The sequence below is a fragment of the Bidens hawaiensis genome, unplaced genomic scaffold (genome assembly GCF_021521415.1).
Source record: "Bidens hawaiensis isolate Kalapana, Puna unplaced genomic scaffold, B.hawaiensis_p1.1 tig00006086_1, whole genome shotgun sequence".
In the NCBI taxonomy this organism is placed as follows: domain Eukaryota; kingdom Viridiplantae; phylum Streptophyta; class Magnoliopsida; order Asterales; family Asteraceae; genus Bidens; species Bidens hawaiensis.
In genome coordinates this window covers 893,891-915,601 of record NW_027491405.1, presented here as the reverse complement: position 1 = coordinate 915,601, position 21,711 = coordinate 893,891, and the positions used below count along the sequence as shown (strand labels likewise).

The window sequence follows — 21,711 nt, the reverse complement described above, 5'->3', positions numbered from 1 at the left end:
TTTCTAATATTTCTAATGGTTCTAACTTTGGTAAAGCAAATGCATCATCCAACTCAAATAATGTTTCTCTTACACCTGATCAAATTTCAAGATTACTAGGGTTACTAGGAGATAAAAATGATGAGGGTCCTCAAGCTCCTAATTTAGGAGGTAATTATTTGTGTAACTTTTCTGAGAGTATGTTTAGTAAAGGTGTCTTTTGTTTCTCTAGTGGGATGTCATCCCATTCTGAGTTTAATTGGGTTGTGGATTCTGGAGCTAACCAACACATGGTTATGAGTGATAAAAATGTTTTTAATCAAATTGATGTAACTGAGTTTGATATAAAGATTAAACATCCAAATGGGACTAATGCTTTAGTTACAAAGATTGGTAATATAAAATTAAGTAACTGTCATTCTAAATGATGTGTTTGTTGTTCCAGAATATTGTGTCAATCTGTTGTCTGTTTACAAACTTACATGTGATAACAAATTATATGTAACATTTAATGAACATAATTGCTATCTTCAGGATTCACTCACAAAGAGAATCCTGGTGACTGGTAGTCAAATAGATGGTTTGTATTTCTGTGGGGATGTATCTAGACCTATTAAGGTGTGTTTTAATAGTGTAAATCTTTGGCATACTAGGTTAGGGCACCCATCTTTCCAAGTTTTGGATGTTTTAAAAAATGATTTAAAGACATATCCTTGTGAAATTTGTCATTTAGCCAAACAACATCGTGAGCCATTTCCTCTAAGTGATCATAAAACAACCGAACTTGGAGAGTTAATACATTTAGATGTATGGGGTCCTTATAGGATCAATAGTAAAGAAGGGTATCGGTCCTTCTTAACTGTTGTCGATGATTTCACTAGGGCCGTTTGGGTGTACTTGTTAAAAACTAAAAGTGAAGTTTTTTTTAACATTGAAAGTTTTTTTAACATGGTTAAAAATCAATTTGGTAAAACCATTAAAACTCTTAGGAGTGATAATGGAACTGAGTTTATTAACTCGCAGATGCAAAATTTTGTTAAAAATAATGGTATAATACATCAAACATCTTGTGTCCATACACCTCAACAAAACGGCATAGTTGAAAGAAAACATAGACACCTATTGAATGTTGCTAGGTCATTGTTATTTGAGAGTGGTGTTCCTTTAAATTTTTGGTCTGAATGTGTTCTAACTGCAACCTATTTAATTAACAGGACTCCCTCCTCTATCTTAAATGGTAAATCTCCATATGAATGCTTGTTTGATTTTAAACCTTCTCTTAACCACTTAAGAAATTTCGGTTGCCTTTGTTTTAGTACAGTTTTAAATAATACAAACAAATTTGAAAAAAGGGCTGATAAGTGTGTTTTTGGGGTACTCATTTCAAAAAAAAGGGATATAAGTTGTGGAATTTGAAAACTAAACAAGTTATATTTTCTCGTGATGTAAAATTTTATGAAACAATTTATCCATTTAAAAATAGTGATTGTTTAAAAAATCTTGAAACAAACACTGATTTGTCAGTCAATGCTTTAAACTTTTTTGATTTCTTTTCCGATAATACCGAAATTTCCTTAAGTAGGACTAATCCCGATGATGAGGGGAGGGCACCTTATGATACTAACACTAGTGAACAGCCTCCTACTGGTGAGGATCTGATTAAAGGCGGGGTTGAAAGTCAGCAGCCTAATCTTGATCCTAATCCTAGTGAGGTAGTTTATAGTGATGGTACTAATGAAGAGAATATCTCTCCTGAGGGTATTAATAGTCCAATTCAACTTCCTAATCAAACAAGTTTGAGAAGATCGACTAGGGAGTCAAAATTACCAAAAACTCTAAATGATTTTGTGATTGAGGGTAAAGTGAAATATGGACTAGAAAAGGTGTTAAATTACTCTAAGCTAACTAAAGAAAATCTGTATTTTACTTCTGTGCTAAATAAAAGTCTTGAGCCTAGAAATTTTAGGGAAGCATCTTCCAATAAACATTGGATTGATGCTATGAACGAAGAAATGGTTGCACTTAATAGGAACAACACTTGGGAACTTGTTGATCTTCCTATTGGTAGGAAACCAATAGGGTGTAAATGGGTGTATAAGATAAAGTATAGGTCCACGGGTGAGATACAGAGATATAAAGCTAGGTTAGTGGCGAAAGGCTTTAACCAAAGAGAAGGAATAGATTTTGGTGACACTTTTTCACCGGTTGTTAAAATGGTCACTGTTAGAACAGTAATTGCCTTGGCTGTTAAAAATAATTGGAATTTGTTCCAACTCGACATAAATAATGCTTTTCCAGTATGGGGATTTGCATGAAGATGTTTATATGGCCTTACCTGAAGGTTATTTTTCAAAGTCCGAAACTAGAGTGTGCAAATTAACCAAATCCCTGTATGGCTTGAAACAAGCACCAAGGATGTGAAATGATAAGTTGGTTAGTGTTTTACTTGAAATAGGCTTTGTACAAAGCAAAACTGATTATTCTTTGTTTGTTAAATCTGTTAATAGTGTGTTAGTTGTTTTGCTAGTTTATGTTGATGATATTGTTATAACTAGGAACAATATAAAAGAAATTGAAAGTGTTAAAAGTCTTTTAAAAACAAAGTTTTTAATTAAAGATCTTGGAATTCTCAAATATATTTTGGGAATTGAAGTGCTCTATTCCGAGCAAGGTGTGTGTTTAAGTCAAAGGAAATATTGTGTTGATTTGCTTGCTGAATTTGGGTTAACAGCGAGTAAACCTGTCAATACCCCTATTGAGCAAAACCATATTATTACCGTTCTTTGTGAAAAGGACAAAAAGTCTTTAGAAAATATTTCTAAATACCAAAAGTTAATTGGCAAACTTATATACTTATCACACACACGCCCATATATCTCCTATTCTGTTCAATTTTTAAGTCCACATATGCATAGTCCAACAAGTGCACACTTGGGACTTGCATTAAAACTTTTAAGATATCTAAAAAGGCTCCTGGACGTGGTGTTTTGATAAGCAAAGAGGGATTTTTTGATTTACGGGCCTACGCTGACTCTGATTGGGCAAAATGCTTGAGCACTCGACGATCTGTGACCGGGTTCTGTGTTTTTCTTGGAAACTCACTTGTTTCTTGGAAAATAAAAAAACAAATGACCGTGTCACGATCTTCAGCGGAGGCTGAGTATCGGTCAATGTGTGCAACTGCTGGTGAGATTATATGGTTGATTAATCTATTAAATGAGTTAAAGGTCAAAGTGACCTTGCCTGTTAAGTTGTTTTGTGACAATTCAGCTGCTATATTAATTGCGGCTAATCCGGTTTTTCATGACCGGACGAAACATTTTGAGGTGGATTTGTTTTATCTTCGTGAAAGAATCACGGCTGGAGTTATACAAGTGATCAAAACTCAGTCTTGGAATCAGTTAGCTGATGTTTTTACCAAGGGTTTATTTCCCGTTCAACATGATTTTCTCTGTCAAAAGTTAGGCATGTTTGATATGTTTGCATAATGAATTGTGGGGGGGGGGGGGGGTGTTGAAAGGTGACGTCTAAACACAATTCATATACAAATAATTTATATATTTGGTTAATATAACTAATAGTGTTCTGTTTAATTTTTGTGCATATATACATGTGTTGGAGCTAATGGGCTTTAAAGTAAACGGACACTGATGGTGAGGTGACTAGTGGGCTGAGTGAACACAAGGAAGCTATGGTCTGTTAAGAAGGGAAGTTAATTCAAGCCAGGCCCGGTTCGGTTTTGTTTGGTGAATATTATCACAATATCGAGAAATCATATAGGGCACTTTTTGGTCATATTATTTTTCTTTCTCTCTCCAGAATTAGAATTCATATCATCAGTCCTCATCTTGTTGATTGAGATATTATTGTTAGTTCAAATCATCTTGTTGATGATTTGATTTCTTGGTTTCTTTCTGTTTTAACATCATCGTTGTAATTTGGTTTATACTTGATTTCACATTGAAATTGAGTTCTATTGTATCTGTTGATTGTGTTTGATTATAATGGAGATTGCAATCTACTTTCATGACAATAATACTTGCAGCAAATTGAAAATTAATCTATCAACAAAAAAAACAGTAGCAACATTGGTATAATTTATAAATTATAATAAGATAAATTAACATATTAAAAAAAACAAATACAACATATGATACAAGCAACACAAATTTGGTTGGTATTGATTAGCTTAGATATGATACTACACTAAACCCAAAAATTAAGTTCGTAAACGTCCAGAATACTCGTATAACTTAGGTTACAAAAAAGGTAACATTTTTAAAACGACATTTATTGGGTCAGTAAAACCAGAGCGTTACAGTGGGGAGTAGATGCGAATTGAGTCAGTTTCAGTTATATTCCTTACCGTACGGAACTAAAAATAAAAAAAGAACATTGGTCCGTAAAATCTGAGTGTTACGTCGGTAAGTCAACGCAAATTAGATTGGTTTTGGTTATGGTTAAGTTTTTTACGATACAGAAGCAAAAGTAAAAAAACTCATTAAAAAATATTGAATGACGTGTCACAAGCTTGTGCCGCTACATGGACCAATGACATTTGGTGGTCTTTGGGTGACAACACCACCCCCTAGGCGATATTGGGGCGATTTCAGGTGCGACATACTTTTGTTGATGGTTGGGTTAAAAGGAAAAATATTATTTAATTAAACGCACCAATGGCAAGCCTTGGGGGAGATTTTTGGGTTACAACCACTACACCACTAAAATAAAAATCGTATATCTGCTAACGGGGTGCCACGTATCAATACCCCCCCCACCACCACCCAAGTTTTGTAGCCCTCCATCACACATAGGCTAAGTGTATACAAAATATGACATTTGAGATGATCATAACAGGGAAAATGATAATTTTAATCACATAAATGGTGGACATTAATTGAAGACCAGAAATGCTAATAATAAAAAAATCTATCTATATTATTAAAGCTAGACAATTTTTCCACATGTCATTCAATTAGACTCTCCACATATGTTATCAAGTGTATAAGTTTCCATTTTTACAATTTACCCTTCATGAATGATAAAATGAAAAATATGTTGTTGCTGAGAATTGAACTCACTACTTTGCTTTTAAAATATGTTAGGCTTACAGACTCAACTAAAATGAATTAATGTTAAGCTTCTCTTTTTCTTAATTGGTATAGATTCACAATCTTTAATTTTATTTCTTTTAAAATACAAATACAAATACATATAATTTTTATTAATCAATGTATTTTAGAAAATTATTTATATCTTATGATTCCATAAGATATGATATTGTGTATATTATTTAATTGAACTTTTTTGTTTTATTTTTTTTTTAACCACCCGTGTATCGCACCGGCTCTATCTTAGTTAACAAATATCACAAAAATCATACTGGAGTTAGGTAACTTTAAAGTTGTAATAGCTAAGTTTACTTGTATTAACAAATACTTTGTTCAATTATTTTTTTAACTATATCTAATGCTAGTTTTTATCCCCCGTATTACGGGGGGTTGTGTTTATTTTTCGTGTCTAATATTTATATTTTTTCAAATTTTAATTGTATTTATTGTAACAAAGTTATTAATTTACTCAGATATTGATTATTAAAGGTTTTCACAAATAAATGAGACATTATAACCCGTTTAAAAGTTATGGGTTTGAGACCCATGTCCTGCTTATTTTTTATTTTTTTACTACAAAATTGTTTATTAATATAAATAATATCTTTTTCTTAAAAAAATGGATTTTAATTTTTAGTATATCCCTATTTTATAGGATTTTCATATTAAATATTTGATAAGATTAATCTATAATATATATAAACGAAAACCCAAAATTCTTAGGTGTCGCGATGTGGTCGCTCCCCCCTTTTTTGGAGTCACCAGATTTGCTTGATTTTTAAATGGAGCATTCTCATGCATTTGACTCAAATTCACGGGTATAAGTCTTATCAAACCCAAATATTTCTTAAACGGGTTATAACATCTCATTAAATTAAAAACAAATCTCACCAAATATTTAATTTAAAAATCCTATAAAGTAGGGATATTGTAAGGCCCCGTCACTGGTAGCCCTACTTTGGTGTTGGATTTACTCATAAACGCAGTTCTAAAATATCAGAGTTAATTAAAACATTCGCGGAACATTAAAAACATTCAAACCATTACATTCCATAACCATAATTCTTGTCTTATCAAGCATTCAAATTATTTAAACATAAAACTTTGTCTTTTGAAATAACATAACATTTCTCGAGATGCCAGCTTCTCCAAGATCATGCCATGTGCCTCCCCTCATGCAAGCTGCCTCATTCTACTCACCTGCGTGCATACTAAAATTCAGCTACGCTGAGTGAGTTCTAGTTAATCACATAATCATACAATACCTTCTTACATTTCATACTTAACCTTCTTAACATTCTTTCATACATTCATAAGTGCATATACTTTCATACTTTCTTTACATACATAATCATATGTTTTAAAGAGCCTTTCGCCCTATAACCTCACAGATATTATAAGGGTCTGGTCCCTAACATCACAGATATTATAAGGGTCTGGTCCCTAACATCACATATATTATTAGGGTCTGGTCCCTCTTCGTTACCATACAACCATGCCTTTCCTTTGTTTGTTATCTTTATCACATTCATAGATATAAACATATACATTATACTTACCTTATACATAACACTACAACCCGACAGTACGTGCAATATCCAAAGATCGTTCACGTACTAACAAGCAATCATTCATACATTTCACATCGGTCACATAAGGTATACACTTATCACTTAGGATAAGTGTATTAACAAACATATCGAGTATGCACACAGCCCCGAAAACATAACACAGAAGTGGGGCTAGAAACTCACCTGAATCCTGTTTGTTTCTCCGTTTATTGTAATTCCCTTCTTTAATTGTGCACGGCTGACTGTATAATAATTACACGTATCAATTAACTATCACTGCTCATATCATCTTTCTAGTCTTAGTTAATACCCACAACGAACGGGGGTCCGGAGGCAGCGCCCCTGGCAGCGGGGTTCTAGGGGCGGCAGCCCCTAGCAAGGTCCAAGGGGCAGAGCCCCTGGCTGGGGTCAGCTTGGAAAAATTTTATTTCCATTAACTGTCTTAACACATTTTTCACTAGGATTTTAATTTATTTCTCAGCGGACTTAACTTTTAGCGAACTTAATATTAAGCGAATTTATCATTCAGCGAAGTTAACTTGGTGAACTTATCATTAGGCGAACTTGGCATTGAACGAACTTAATTCTTAAACGAACTTGGTAGCAGGCGAACTTACTGTAGCGAAGTTATATATTTAGCGAACTTAACCAGTAGCGAAGTTGCATATTAGCGAACTTAGCAAGCGAAGTTTATACACCAGCGAAGTTCATACAGCAGCGAACTTATAACCAGCGAAGTTATACAACAACTCGCTGCTGTCGGAGTTCGTTTCGCAAATCCAAAACACGCGTTTTGCAACCTTTGTTTTCTTATTATGGTTCGGCCTTAGCCCCAATCGTTCCCTAGTTCGATTGCGGCCTAATTTTGACCCGAACGAATCGTAAGGTTTGATCTTTTCAAGCTAAAGCGTTCCAACTAGGTTCAAGGGTTCATTTAATCGAGCCGTTTCCATTTTCGGGTTCATTACATCCATTTTATTTATCAAGTTTGCAACTTTATGTTTCATTTACATCCGATCTATACTCATTCTAAGTTTCAAGGTTAAACGTTAATAAAAACGTAAACTTTAAGGTAAAAGACATACCTTTAGTGCTCGTTTGGATCTCGTTTAACTTGGTTATGAACTCTCAATCTTGTATATAGCTCGAGTAATAACGATCTAATCCCAACTAGCTTTCGTTTGGACTCAGATCTCGCTCTCTCTCTCGACGGCCGTATGAGGTGGTGTGTGATGTGTGTTTGAGTGTGTAGAGATTAGGATGGAAAGAATGAGGATTTAGGATTTTAGGATTGTTTAAGGGGTATTTATATCCCTTAAAGCTCATGGACCTAAGACGCATTACCCTTAATCCATCTTAATTAGTCCAAGTCCATGATCTTTTCTTTATTAGATGCTAGTTAATATTATTTAACACACGACAATTTAACGCAACTTTCGTTATTTATTATTAGATTATTTTAGGATGTTACAGATATACCCTAAATTAATATATGATTTATTTAAAAAAAAAGTTATATATTATTTATAATTAAAAAACCAATTTTATAGTAAAAAAAATTAAACGAGTCTTGGGTCTCATCAAACCCATATAGCTTTTAAACTGGGTTATAACATCTCATTTATTAACTTTCATTCAATAAAAAAATAAAAAATCAAAAAATAAATAAATATTATAAACAAATAAGATATTAGACGCGAACTAAACCGTTCACTACAATTTGAAATTTTTGAAACCGACCAATAGAGCGAATGTAAAAAAAACCGTGAAACCAGACCGATGTTCGTTCTAAACGGTTTCAAGGTTTTAAATCGTACCATGAGCATTGATAACTATTACGTGATTAACTAACATGGGCTGCATTCAAACACCCGTCGTATCACGCGGGTGCCCGTCTAGTAAAATAATATTAGTTAATATTCTTGTCATTTGAGTAGAGATTTTTGTCTCCATATATAAAACTCTGCATATGAGTTTAATTAATGGTTTCTTGATATCATGGTTTGCATCTCCAGAATCTAAGTTATCATACAGTCCATACACATGACTCCAGACTTGAAGCTTTGTTATTGATATGTTCTAAGTAACAATGTCTCCTACAAGTAATGCCGTAAAACAACATCTCCAAAAATGGCATCAACTGTTCGGCAACCATGACTATATAGGTGCATATCTTTGTTCCCACTTCACAGCATATTATAACCAAATGACACAATCTATGAATCTCTGTTTTGTCTTCTTTCTTTTCACTTCCATATTCATACCAATTACTTCATCAGATGATTATCAAGCTCACATTGTTCTTATGGACAAATCAATGATGCCATCACCCTTCTCTAATCACCACAATTGGTACACTTCTATACTTTCATCGCTATCCGATAACGATAATGTTCCGTCGAGGCATCTTTATACATATAACCATGTGATGGACGGATTCAGTGCGGTGCTCACAAAATCGCAACTCAGCCAGCTTCGAAAGACGCCGGGCCATCTTGCAACGTTTGAGGATACACTTGGCCAGCTTCACACCACGCATACACCCAAGTTTCTGGGACTTAAGAAACATGCTGGACTGTGGCCGGTTTCTGGTTTCGGTGATGATATGATTATTGGCATACTCGACACGGGGATTTGGCCCGAAAGTGAGAGCTTTCATGACAAAGGAATGCCTGAAGTACCTTCTCGATGGCGTGGAACTTGTGAGACCAAAGGTTTCTGTAACAAAAAGCTTATTGGTGCGCGCTCGTTTAGCCAAGGGATGAAGCACAGAAAGGAAAACATTTCAACAACAGATGACTATGATTCGCCTAGAGATTTTGAAGGACATGGGACACATACATCTTCTACTGCGGCTGGTAATCGCGTCCAGCATGCTGATTATTTCGGGTATGCCAAAGGAACAGCTACTGGAATAGCACCAAAAGCGCGGTTAGCCATGTATAAAGTTTCGTTCTTGGACAACTCATATGACGCTGGCAGCAAGTGACACATTAGCGGGAATGGATCAAGCGATAGAAGACGGTGTGGATCTGATGTCGTTGTCGTTAGGGTTTGATGAGACACCGTTTTCACCAAAACCCTATTGCAATTGGAGCATTTGCAGCTATGGAAAAGGGGATTTTTGTATGTTGCTCAGCTGGTAATGCTGGCCCTCATCCGTACACTATGCTCAATGGAGCTCCATGGATCACCACTGTTGGTGCTGGAACAATAGACCGAGATTTTGCGGCTTATATTACGCCAGGTGAGAATTTATTTTTATGTTTGAAAATTTAAAAGCGTTTCTAGGATGTTTTTGAAACTTGTAATCACTTTGTTTTAAAATATCAGTTTTGTTTAGTTTTTATTCTCTTTACGTAAATATTTCGATATAAATTTTATTGAAATCTGAGATGTTACAATCAGGTGACAAAAAGTATGGAACCCTAATTGGGAAATCTGTTTTCGCGGAAAATCTATTGGTGGAGAGGGTTCCTATATATTATGGATATGGAAATAAAAGCAAAGAAGCCTGTGATTCTTATTCTCTTGATCCTAAGGATGTTCAAGGCAAGTACATTTTCTGTGATGGAATGTCAGTTGATGAGTTGGAAAATAGTGGAGCTGCCGGAGCTATCTTCAGTGCAGACGACAGTGACTTTCTTCGGCCATATGAATTCAATTTGCCGTTCGTTGTGTTAGAGCCGAAGGTTGGAGATTTGTTAAAAAGGTACATTATCAAAACGAAAAATGCAAGTATTAGTGTTAAGTATGGTGAAACTATATTGGGTGCTAAGCCAGCTCCACAAGTTGCATACTTCTCTTCAAGAGGACCCGACCGACGATCTCCATGGATTTTAAAACCCGATTTGTTGGCTCCTGGTGTCGATATCTTGGCTGCATGGGCGCCGAATAGAAAAAGTGCACCTATTGGAGATGATTATTTGCTTAGTGATTACAAGCTCGTATCCGGTACATCCATGGCTTCTCCACATGTCGGGGGAATAGCCGCGTTGCTGAAATCAACCCATCGTGATTGGAGTCCGGCTGCGATCCGATCTGCAATGATGACCACAGCTGATATTCTTGACAATAACAGAAGCATAATCATGGACATGACCAGCCGCGAACAAGGTATAGTATAATAGAATAGAAGGGAAAATGACCAAAATAGTCATTTTGACCGTCGAAGTTTTACAAAATGACTTGACTTCTTTACTCAAATATTAATTGACTTTCTATTTTTAATTTAAAAAATGACTCTATACAGAAATTTAGATAGAAATTTGTCACGCCATGTTGAATCTAGTACGCAAAAATGATCTAATCTGGTGCGTTAAAATGACACATGCATGATGAGCCTAGTTGATCGGTAATTTTAAAATGTAAAGTGTATTTTGTTACCTATTTATGTCGAAATGGCTATTTTTATACCCCATAAGATATTGTGTATTATTTATTTATATAAAAGTAAAATAAGAATATTTACAATGCGCTAACAACGTATTCCCTGTATAGGGACGCCTTTAGATTACGGTGCTGGCCATGTTAACCCAAACAAAGCCATGGATCCTGGCCTAGTTTACGACATCCAACCACAGGACTACATCAACTATCTTTGTGCAGTGAACTACACAAAACAAGAAATCAAAATCATTACAAGGAAATCGGATATTAATTGTGCGAACGCAACCCTTGATCTTAACTACCCTTCGTTTATGCTGATCTTAAACAACACGAACACAACCCGTTCCACCTTTCAAAGAGAATTAACCAATGTTAAGGCATCAAGTTCTTGGTATCGAGCGGTGGTGGATACTCCTCCCACGGGTATGAATGTTGTTGTCAAGCCTTCGAAGATCTTTTTCGAGGGAGAATATAGTACGGCGAAATTTGAGGTCATTGTTGATGTTGATATAACCTATGCTCCTCCTGCCTTTTATGGGTATTTTGGTAATTGTGGCTATCTAAGCTGGTACGAGGTGAATGGAACCCATGTCGTAAGAACTCCAATCGTGTCTGCAACTTCAGGCAGGCCACCCTTATAAGATCGAGTTGAAGTTGATAAGGCACACAAGTGCTTCTAATAATCAATTGCATTTTGTGAAAATGCTATTAGGTTCAAGTATCATGGACTTTTTTAATAAATGGTAGAAAAAGGATATTATTAAAAAGAGAACGATTCACCTTATTGTAGCTTCCAATACATAGTGTCCATTAACGAACTATTATCAAACTTGTTTCCAGAAACAGAATCATCCAAACCATAATCAAGTGGCCCATTGCACACACACGGGGTTGAACTTGAGGGGCCATCATTCGATGTAAAGTTGACTTTTTCTTCGGCCAAACACGGGGTTATAGTAGTGGCACCCACCAACATTAATGTTCTTTGATTCCATAAGAGTCAAAGGGTAAAAAGCACGAAAATGATTGTTCTATCTAGGGCTCAGCAAGTAACCTTGAAATGGGTTATACGGGCTACAACCAGAAGACGACATCCAAAAATTAATATGCAAGTTGAAAAGCATTAGGGTTTAGAGCAAAAGCTTACTAAAGGGAATTCGATATATAGTTGCCAATTTTACCAACATCCATGAATAATGCATACTTACCATGGGGGAAGGAAGGATAAGTTGTTTAGGTTTGGTAACACATGATATAATTTTGACTCCTTACGTACAAGCCACATGTTAATTCTTTTATTATTTTTAAACATATATAATTTTTTCATATGATACTTTTAAAAAAAATGAAATTCATCATAATAACCATCGTTTTTTATTTTTAATATGAGTATGATTTTGTTATATAAAAAACGTCATTGTATCTTTTTTCGTCATTGGGTCTTTTTTCGTCATTGGGTCTTTCTGTTTGTCAATGTGTTTTTTTCGCCATTGTGTCTTTCAATTGATTATTGTGGTTTTTTAAATACTAATAACACCGTTGTGTAATACTCCCTCCATCACATTAAAAGTGTCCACATTTCATTTTTTATATGTCTCATTACAAATGTCCACTTTTAAAATTTATTAGCTAATTTTCAAGTTTACCCTTAAACACACCCAACTAACAATATCAAAAAATATTTATAGACCATAGACCCAATTTTCAAGGGCATTATTGTCATTTGGTAAGCAAAAAAAACAATAATTTAATCTACCTTAAACTTTATGTTTTTCAAATCGGAGAAAGTACTATGTAAATATAATGAAAATACCAACAATTTATCTAATACATAAAACACATCGATGAATACATATTACAAAATAACTTGAAACGTAAAACACAATAATTAATACATATAACACAATGGCCTGAAACGTAAGACACAATGGTAAATACATATAACACAATGACATAAAACGTATAACACAATGGAATCTACGTAATACACAATGACTTAAACGTAATACACAATGAACATAATACTAATTTTCTCAACTTGAGTGAATGTTGAGCACAATGAATAAAACACAATGATAAGTAGAAAGACAAATGTTGAGCATAAAGACAAAATGACGAATAAAAGACACAATGATGTAATCATTGTTTTAATTTTTAACTTTAATATGGGTTTCAATTAAAAAACACAATGACCAAATTCTATAATACAATGTAGAGAAAAACTCAATTAAAAAACACAATATACAATCAAATAATACAATATAAAAAACCCACTAACGTTTATCTACATGTCTAATAAAGTAAAATAATTGTGACACTTGTCGGTTTATGGTTAAACCTCACATCTTTTTTCCCTCCAAAACTAAAATCTTAATTGACCTTACTATATGTTCATATTCACTTTCCTTTTATATTTTATTTATATTATGTTTACACATTTTTATAAAAATAAATATTAACATATTATTTTACTGTATATTTCAAAATACTTTGTAAAATTCAAAAATTAACAACAAACCATGTTTGTTAAAGATTGAAAAGAATATATAATTTCAAGTGTTATCATCAACATATTTTGCTATGTACATTGTTGAAGATTATAAAGAAAACAAAACTCGAGCATGCTTTCATTTACGAAGTAATTTTTTTTACTTATTAAATAATAAATCTATGCTTAAAAGTTGATTCTTTTTTTTTAAATCAATCAATTTATCTATTATTATTAGTATATATTATTATTATTTTTATTGTTATTATTATTATTGTCGTCGTTGTTGTAAAAATTTATAAATTATAAATATATGCTTTAATTCTATTAACTTATCTTTTTGGTTAATTTATTAAACTATATATTTTTCGGTTAATTTAGTAAATATATACCAATCACTTTCATATATAACAAAGTTTTCATATTTAATTTCTTGGTCTTTTTTTATCAAGGATTGTTTCGGGTTTTGTGGAATTTAAATTTAGTTTTTATAGTAAAAAAATTGGTTAATAGATTGTGTGTTACAAGTTAACTACATTTGGGTCAAAATTTGTTATGGGTCAAAATGAGAAATTTGAGTATTTTTAAAAGTTAGAGAATGCAAATAGATTTATCGTCAAATTTGTTACGGGTTCAAAGTGTTGACTTGAAAATGTCAAACGGATGAAAGTTGAATTTTATACATGATTTGGGTTTAAAATTTATTTTCAAGGATATTTTCGGAAAAAAAACAAAAGGTTCGAGATTTGGAAAATTGACTATTTTTCCATCGGCCATTAAAATTTAATAATAGATGGTGAACACTTACGACAGGTCATCTTTAGGCCTATCAATGCTTCTAACTTGTATCAAATTTGAAACATTTATGTCAGCATTAACTTTTCCTTAGAGGGTGATCAGAACGTTGTATGGGAAGCATGTCATGCAAAATTATGCTCAAATGAAACAAAATATTCACAAAGTTGAATGGGTTAAGATGTTATTTTTTATGTTGTCAAACTTATCAAAATCATTTTTCATAGTTTAGCTCAGAAAAACATAGTTCTTGAAGAACATTCGTCGTTATAATTTAATGTTCTCTTTTCCTTCCATGGGTTGTAAATTAATAAATATATCAATAAAGGTAACGTTCCTTCAGTATTTATGCTAAGTGGTCAGAACTACTGTTGTATGACTATTGTATGAGAAGTCTTCTTCCTGAATTGTAAGTCCCGAATCCGGATCACTACAATTATGATATCAACAATCTAGGTATTGGTGCGGAATTCAAACACTAGATGATTCAAGAACATAAATAAACACAAACAAGTAGAACACAAGAATGGCTTCAAAACACACGTATTATTATACGTCAGGTGCTTAAGCACTATCAATACAAAACTCGTCTAGAATAACCCTTAGACGGTCAAACAAGTGAACGAACAACTCGATGAACAACCACTTTAACCTTATACAATATGCTCTATATATAAGGAGCTCAACCTACTAGCCTAACATAGCCCAAATCCCACCGAGATCCAAAGGGATCTCGGTTTACATACGCAGCCCAAAACAAAATAAACGAATTAAGTACAAACCAATCTAATCTAGGCCCAACAATCTCCCCCTTGGTTTGTAGCTTGGTTCTCAATCATGCTCCATATAATCGATGTTAACGTCTTTCAAACCACCTGCCCAAAATTTGCACCTGATAAAAGAGGCTGCCATGCTTGTGTATTCTTTTGCAGTATGATAGAGGCTGCCATGCTTCAAAAATTTGCACATGATGATAGAGGCTGCCATGCTTCAAAAATCGGGTCAGCAATTATCTGAAATGTACTGAGCGTTTTAATGTCTTTCTCTCCAAGCTTCAACAAATCTCTTGGATCAATAAATCTGTATTGCCCTTTGACCTTCTGAAACGTATAACAACGGTGGCAGTCTCGCTATCATACATCCAGAATCTCATGTTATCCAGAGTGCCATCTGGAATAGCTTTAGGCACAGGAATATGAGTGGCCTTCTTTGTAGCAGGCCACATAACGTTGACCATTGTCTTTCCTGTCTTTGGATCCACGACCCCCTTTGCTTTCTTCAAAAATGATTCTGCAGTTCGCATTTTCGGAAAGCCTTGATCAACTTGATTTTTAGAAAGTTCCAGAAATCTCTACCACGTTTATCATTAATTGGGTTGTGGAATGGAGAGTTTAACAAATCACTGAGATCCACTTTAGTCCAAGAACCAAAGTCTTTCATCTTCTTATAATACTCAGTGGTCCCGTACTTCCTCTTAACCCACCACATGTTCTTTTCAGCATCGAAGCCCCATGACACAAGTCCCGAACGATCACCATATTTATCTGAAAAGCCCTTTTGAAAAGTAACAACGAACCTGTCTGGGTGATCGGATGATTCAACATTTTGATTGGAATTTTACATCACCAGTAGTTTCCTCTGAACTCTATCCGTTTGGTGAATGGAGGTGCAGGCATGTACTATTTTAGCGTCTCAGATTCATCTATGTTATCAACCTGACGAACAGTAGAGCTACCACCTTGATCAACTTGGGCATCTTTGAAGTTACATCACTACTGCTCTTGAATTCATCTCCAAACTTCTGAACGAGTTTATGTTGGAGGTCTAGATAAATAGCAGTTAATTCTCCCATGTTGGATTGAAGCTCTTTAATCTTGGAATCTTTATCAGTGTTATTGGCTTCCAATTCTTGAATGTGTACATCTTTAACGACCGAGTCTTGTTCTAGTTCAAAGACTCGACGTTGAAGAGCTTGTACATCAACTGGAGCATCTTCAAGCACAATACCTTTGCCTTTGTTCTGTAGGAATTTTTCTTGCATGGCAAGAATCTGAGCAACCTTATCAGGAACATCAGAACTTGACTGACCTTGATTTACTGGGCCAGATGAGCCAGAGGGAGCATCAGTGAATGGTACATCAGCCTCATCAGTGTGTGGAACATCTGCCTCAAAATCAAAATCAAAATCAAGAGCAATGTCATCAAACATCTGATCTTGAATCAATGGCTCTGCAGTGGATGAACTTGGTTCAACTTGAGTCTCTGAAGCACGTGACTCAGGTTGGTGAGTTTGTTGTAGGCTAGTGGTTGCAGTTGTTGTAGGTGTTGTGGTTGTTGTTTCAGTTTCACAAACCAGCACGTCCGATCTCAGATCCTTCTTTCGTGGAATGAGATCAACGGCTGGTTCCCCGAGAAAATCATCTTCTTTATTTACAACAATTGCTTGAGGAGGCTTCAGAGCAGTTGACTGTAATAATTCTTTGAAAGTCTCAAAATTACTTAATTGCTCATCAGTTGGAGCAGTATTCTTTTCACGATGTTCTGTCTCTTCTTCTTCATCTGAACTGATCTCAAAGGCAGCAGAACGCCTTTGAACTGGTGTCACATGTTCCTCGGCAACTTGAGCGAACTTGTACAGCTTCAGTTTCAGCAAATCTGCCAAATTTTTCCAGAGCATGAAGGCCCTGATATACTGACTATCTTGGAGCCTTTCCTGGACTGTTTCATTAACCCAAAGGATTTGGGTCCCATTGACTTCATATCTAAAGTATCAACAGATCTGACGAGGCTGGTGTAGTGTGTGTCAAAAATCATCTGTAGAAATCTTGGATACATGAGAAACATCTCTTTCTTTTTACCTTTTAGATTGCTCATCATCTCATTGAAAACAAACTTGGAATACTTGTAATTCCAATCCATGATCAGAGCAACGATAGCAGAAATCTAAGTATGACTTATTTCGTCAGATCCCCTCTTTCTTCCCGACACGCATGTGAAGAACGTGTGAATCAAAAACCTCCAGTATGGGTGAAATAACTTCTTGATTGCTAGAGGATAAGTACCCTCATAACCCATCCTGGTGAGAATCTCAGAGACAACTGTAGTAGAGTATTCCATCGGGTAATCAGGTTGATCACCAAACAGAAGCACCTCCCTTATAATAGCCTCTGTGATGACGAACGGCTTCTTCTGTACTTTGAAGTCTATTGACATAACTCCATCTGGCCCTCATTGATTGATTGAGGCATTATTCCAAAAATCATTGATCATCTTCCAACATATGACAAGGTTTTCTCGTAATGCGTGAGAAATCCTGCAAGTGTTGAGGCCGACAATCATAGAATTGAACTCCTTATGGGCCAGTGGTGGATCAAATAAATGTCCAGCTATATTATGTGTGTCCACAAACTTTAACGGAGCCTAATCAGCCATTACTGCACCAAACTAATCAAGTTAGTAAATACAAACTTGACTATAGTTATATTTTAAAGCAAGTTAGTCAAGTTTTAAGACATGAGGGGCCAATGATGACAAAAACACATTAGGGAAAGATAATAATAATATTATAATTGATCTCGGTCCACACTGAGTTTTCTGTCCACATGAGATTTCGGTCAAACATGGGTTTTCGGTCAAAGGTAAGTGTTCTCTGTCAAGATCAATCGAGAACGTGAGTTCTCGGTCAAGTCTAGCGTTTTCGGTCAACGAAAGTCAACCGAGAACATAAGTTCTCGGTCAAGGCTAGGAGAGATCTCGGTCAACGAAAGTCAACCGGGAACCTCTTAATTGTTTGACAGCTGGAGACAGAAAACCATTTGGGTTTCTTCTTGAGACATGTGCTGTCTTCTCCGAGACAGCCGAAAACTCCATTAAACCGGCAACAAATCCAGTGTAATTTCCAACAATTAACCCTAAAACATCCAACCGAAATCCTTAATCACTGATCCTAACAACCCGTGGTTCCTTGTTCATCTGCGGTATCCATTTATTTATCTGCCAATCCTTTAAGAACACGAATCTCACAAAACAATTAGCTTGAGCCTCGGCTCAATTACATGTACAAATGATGATAATGGCTTAATGTGATTAGCTTGTGCAAGAGATAGATTTCTACTAAGTCGTTTTTGAGAGAAAAGGATTTTGAATATAATGAAAACAATAATTGAGGTTGGGGGTTAGTTACACCCCAATTGATATGGGTCGAGAACCCCTACACAAGCCCAAACCAATTGATCAGCCCAATAATCATGTTAATACATAAAAGACATCCAGCCCAAAACAATTTAAAAACACATTGAAAACGACCCTGTTTAAATCACACGTTTCGAGGAGAGTGGTTTCGAGATAAAACAAATAAGACACAAGAAACATAAATAATAAAAATAACACAAAAATAATCCCCTTTTGAATTTTGCATATTGGGATCAAATTTCAGTTTTTGTAAAAACGCCGCCTTTTATGAAAAGATCCGAACATGAAATCATATTGTTTAAGAGGTTTTCACTAGGATTCATATTCAGCGTCGTTATGACATAAAGAGACAGGTTGATAGCAGGTATAACAAACTTAGCATGATTTTCATTGCATCAGTGATATGAGTTAGGTTCAGTTCGGCATAAATCTTAGATGGACATCACTCATGGACCTGTGATGCCTCCTATGCGTATTTGGCTTTCCCCAGATCACCCCAATTTAACTCCAACCCCTAGTGCTTGATCAAAAGTTTTTTATAGATAAACGAACAAGAATTTAAGCTTTAAGGTTGAACATTGGACTTACAAGCCGTCTGGACTTACGGGCCTTTCATTCGAGACATGACAGGACTTACTTGTGTGCCCCCATCTCTGTAGTTCTAGTTTGACCTCTAAGCTTTTAAAAACATAAATTTTAATAAGATAATATAAACTCTTTTGTAGATTTTTTTTTAACAATAACTTAATAACACAATATTTTTGGTGATCAAGACACTAACGGGCTCATGTATGACTGGGTAATTGATTTTCTGCCTATCATCCAGAGAGATGTATATGGAGACATGCGCATTTCTTCAAAATGACTATCCACAGTAAGTTTAGCAAATTTAGTTTATATCACTTCAACTTTTATGCATCATGAAAATCTACCATACAAATCAATTACTGTTCTAGAGTCTTTTAAACTTAATAACTTCACCCGTTATGCACACATAAACAATTTATCTATCACTTTCCAAAGGTTGGATCAATTTTCATTTGAGTATATTATGAAGCTTCTAAAAAACTGTTAACTGAATAATCATATCACTTCCCAAGGGGTTATAGAAAACACACATGTTGAGAACTCAGTCACCCCGGTCACTCTTCAGTTTTCAGGTAAATTGTTATCCCGTATGATCACTAGTGGTTCACAGGACCAAAACACATATGAGAATACGTGTCCCTCCAACTTGGAATTACCGACATAATTTTAAGTGAAAAATTTCAAAACACAAAACACATCACAATCGCCCCGGATGCTTTCAGTCTTTAGGTAAATGGCTATCCTATGAATCTAAGAGTAGAACACCGGACCAAACATTTACAAGTATATGTCCTTCAAACTTGAGCAACCGACATAATTTTAAGCGGGAATGAAACTTTTAAATTCATATATAATAATAAATTTATTTTTTTATTTTAAATAAAATAAACAACGCACACACACTATTTTGACTCTTTGATTTTTCTGAAAAAACAATGGACACACTATTTTTGACTTTTTGATTTTTCTCCCCTAAATTTGTGAAAATTAGTAAAATATGTACAACTTTATTCCCAAAAAGACTCAATCCTCGAAATGAAGATTTTAAGAAAACTCACAAGCACATTAAATTTGGCTGTTCCGACCGGTTAATAAGTCCGCCACATTGTTATCAATGTGAATTTGTTCAAGGTGAATCAATTTTCGTTCGTAACAGTCACGATTAAAATGAATTTTAATATCGATGTGCTTGGTTTAAGAGTGTTGAACTGGATTTTTCACAATCGCAATGACAGCATCATTATCATAAAAGATTGGAGTATCAAGAAATTCCAAACCGTAATCCAGCAGTTGGTTGTGCATCCAGATAACCTGAGAGCATCAAGCTGAAGCAGCAACATACTTCGCCTCGGCGGTGGAGGCGGACACCGTTTGTTGTTTCTTACACTGCCATGAAATGAGACGATCTCCTAAGAACTGGCATCCGACAGATGTGGATTTCCTGTCAATGTCATCTCCACCATAATTGCTAGCAGCAAAAGCATAAAGATCAAATTCTGATTGTTTGGGATACCAAAGACCAAACTTCGGTTGTCCCTTCAGATATCTAAAAATACGTTTAACAACAATTAAATGAGAGAGTTTAGGATTAGCCTGGAAACGAGCACATTGGCAGACTGCAAACATGATGTCAGGGCGACTGGCAGTGAGATACATCAGAGATCTGATCATCGATCGATAGTACGTTTGATCTACGGGACTCCCTTCTGGATCAGATGAAAGTAGAGGCCTTTCTTCCATGGGAGTGTTGGCACTCTTGGAATCTTGAAATTCAAATTTTGCGAGCATATCCTCAGCATACTTCCCTTGACGCAGTAAAATTCTTGCTGAGCTTTGGCGAACCTGTAACCCCAAAAATGTTGTCATTTCACCTAGCGAACTCATCTCAAATCTTTTCTTCATTACTTCTTCAAACTCTGTACACAACTCAGCACTGGTGGATCCGAAAATAATGTCATCTACATAGATCTGGACTAGAATCAAATCCTTTCCGACAGTTTTTCGGAACAAGGTTTGATAAATGGTTCCTCGCTTGTAGCCATGATCTAGAAGATGTGCTGTCAATGTAACATACCATGCCCAAGGAGCCTGATGTAGTCCATACAATGCCATGTCTAACTTGTAAACATTATTTGGTTTCTTGGAATCAATAAAACCCGGTGGTTGATCCACATAGATCTCTTCTTTGACTTCCCCATACAGAAACACGGTCTTGACATCCATCTGATATACTGTGAACCCCATGAACGACGCGTAGGCCAGAAAGATTCGGATGGCCTCAAGTCTAGCCACTAGAGCATAGACTTCAGTGTAGTCTAATCCCTCAACTTGACGAAAACCACGAACTACCAACCGTGCCTTGTTTCTAACAATAACCCTCGTGTCATCTTGTTTGTTTCGGAATACCCATCTCGTATCAAGTGCTTTCTTTCCTTCCGGTAACTCAACCAATTTCCAAACCTTCAACTTATCAAACCGATTCAACTCTTCATGCATGGCATCAACCCAACTTGGTTCTTGAAGTGCCATTTCTACCGTCTTTGGCTCAATTTGAGAAATGAAACAAGAGACAAACAGCTGTTGATGTGTCATGTCTGAC

General features: G+C 35.3%; 1 pseudogene across 1 annotated transcript; it reads left to right on the top strand.

Moving 5' to 3' along the window:
- The first annotated feature begins 8,699 nt into the window (after positions 1-8,699).
- On the top strand, positions 8,700-11,757 carry LOC143631524 (subtilisin-like protease SBT3; annotated as a pseudogene). Its single transcript, XR_013153373.1, has 3 exons — positions 8,700-9,908; positions 10,070-10,777; positions 11,162-11,757. The product of XR_013153373.1 is annotated as a subtilisin-like protease SBT3 (transcript).
- Positions 11,758-21,711: the final 9,954 nt, after the last annotated feature.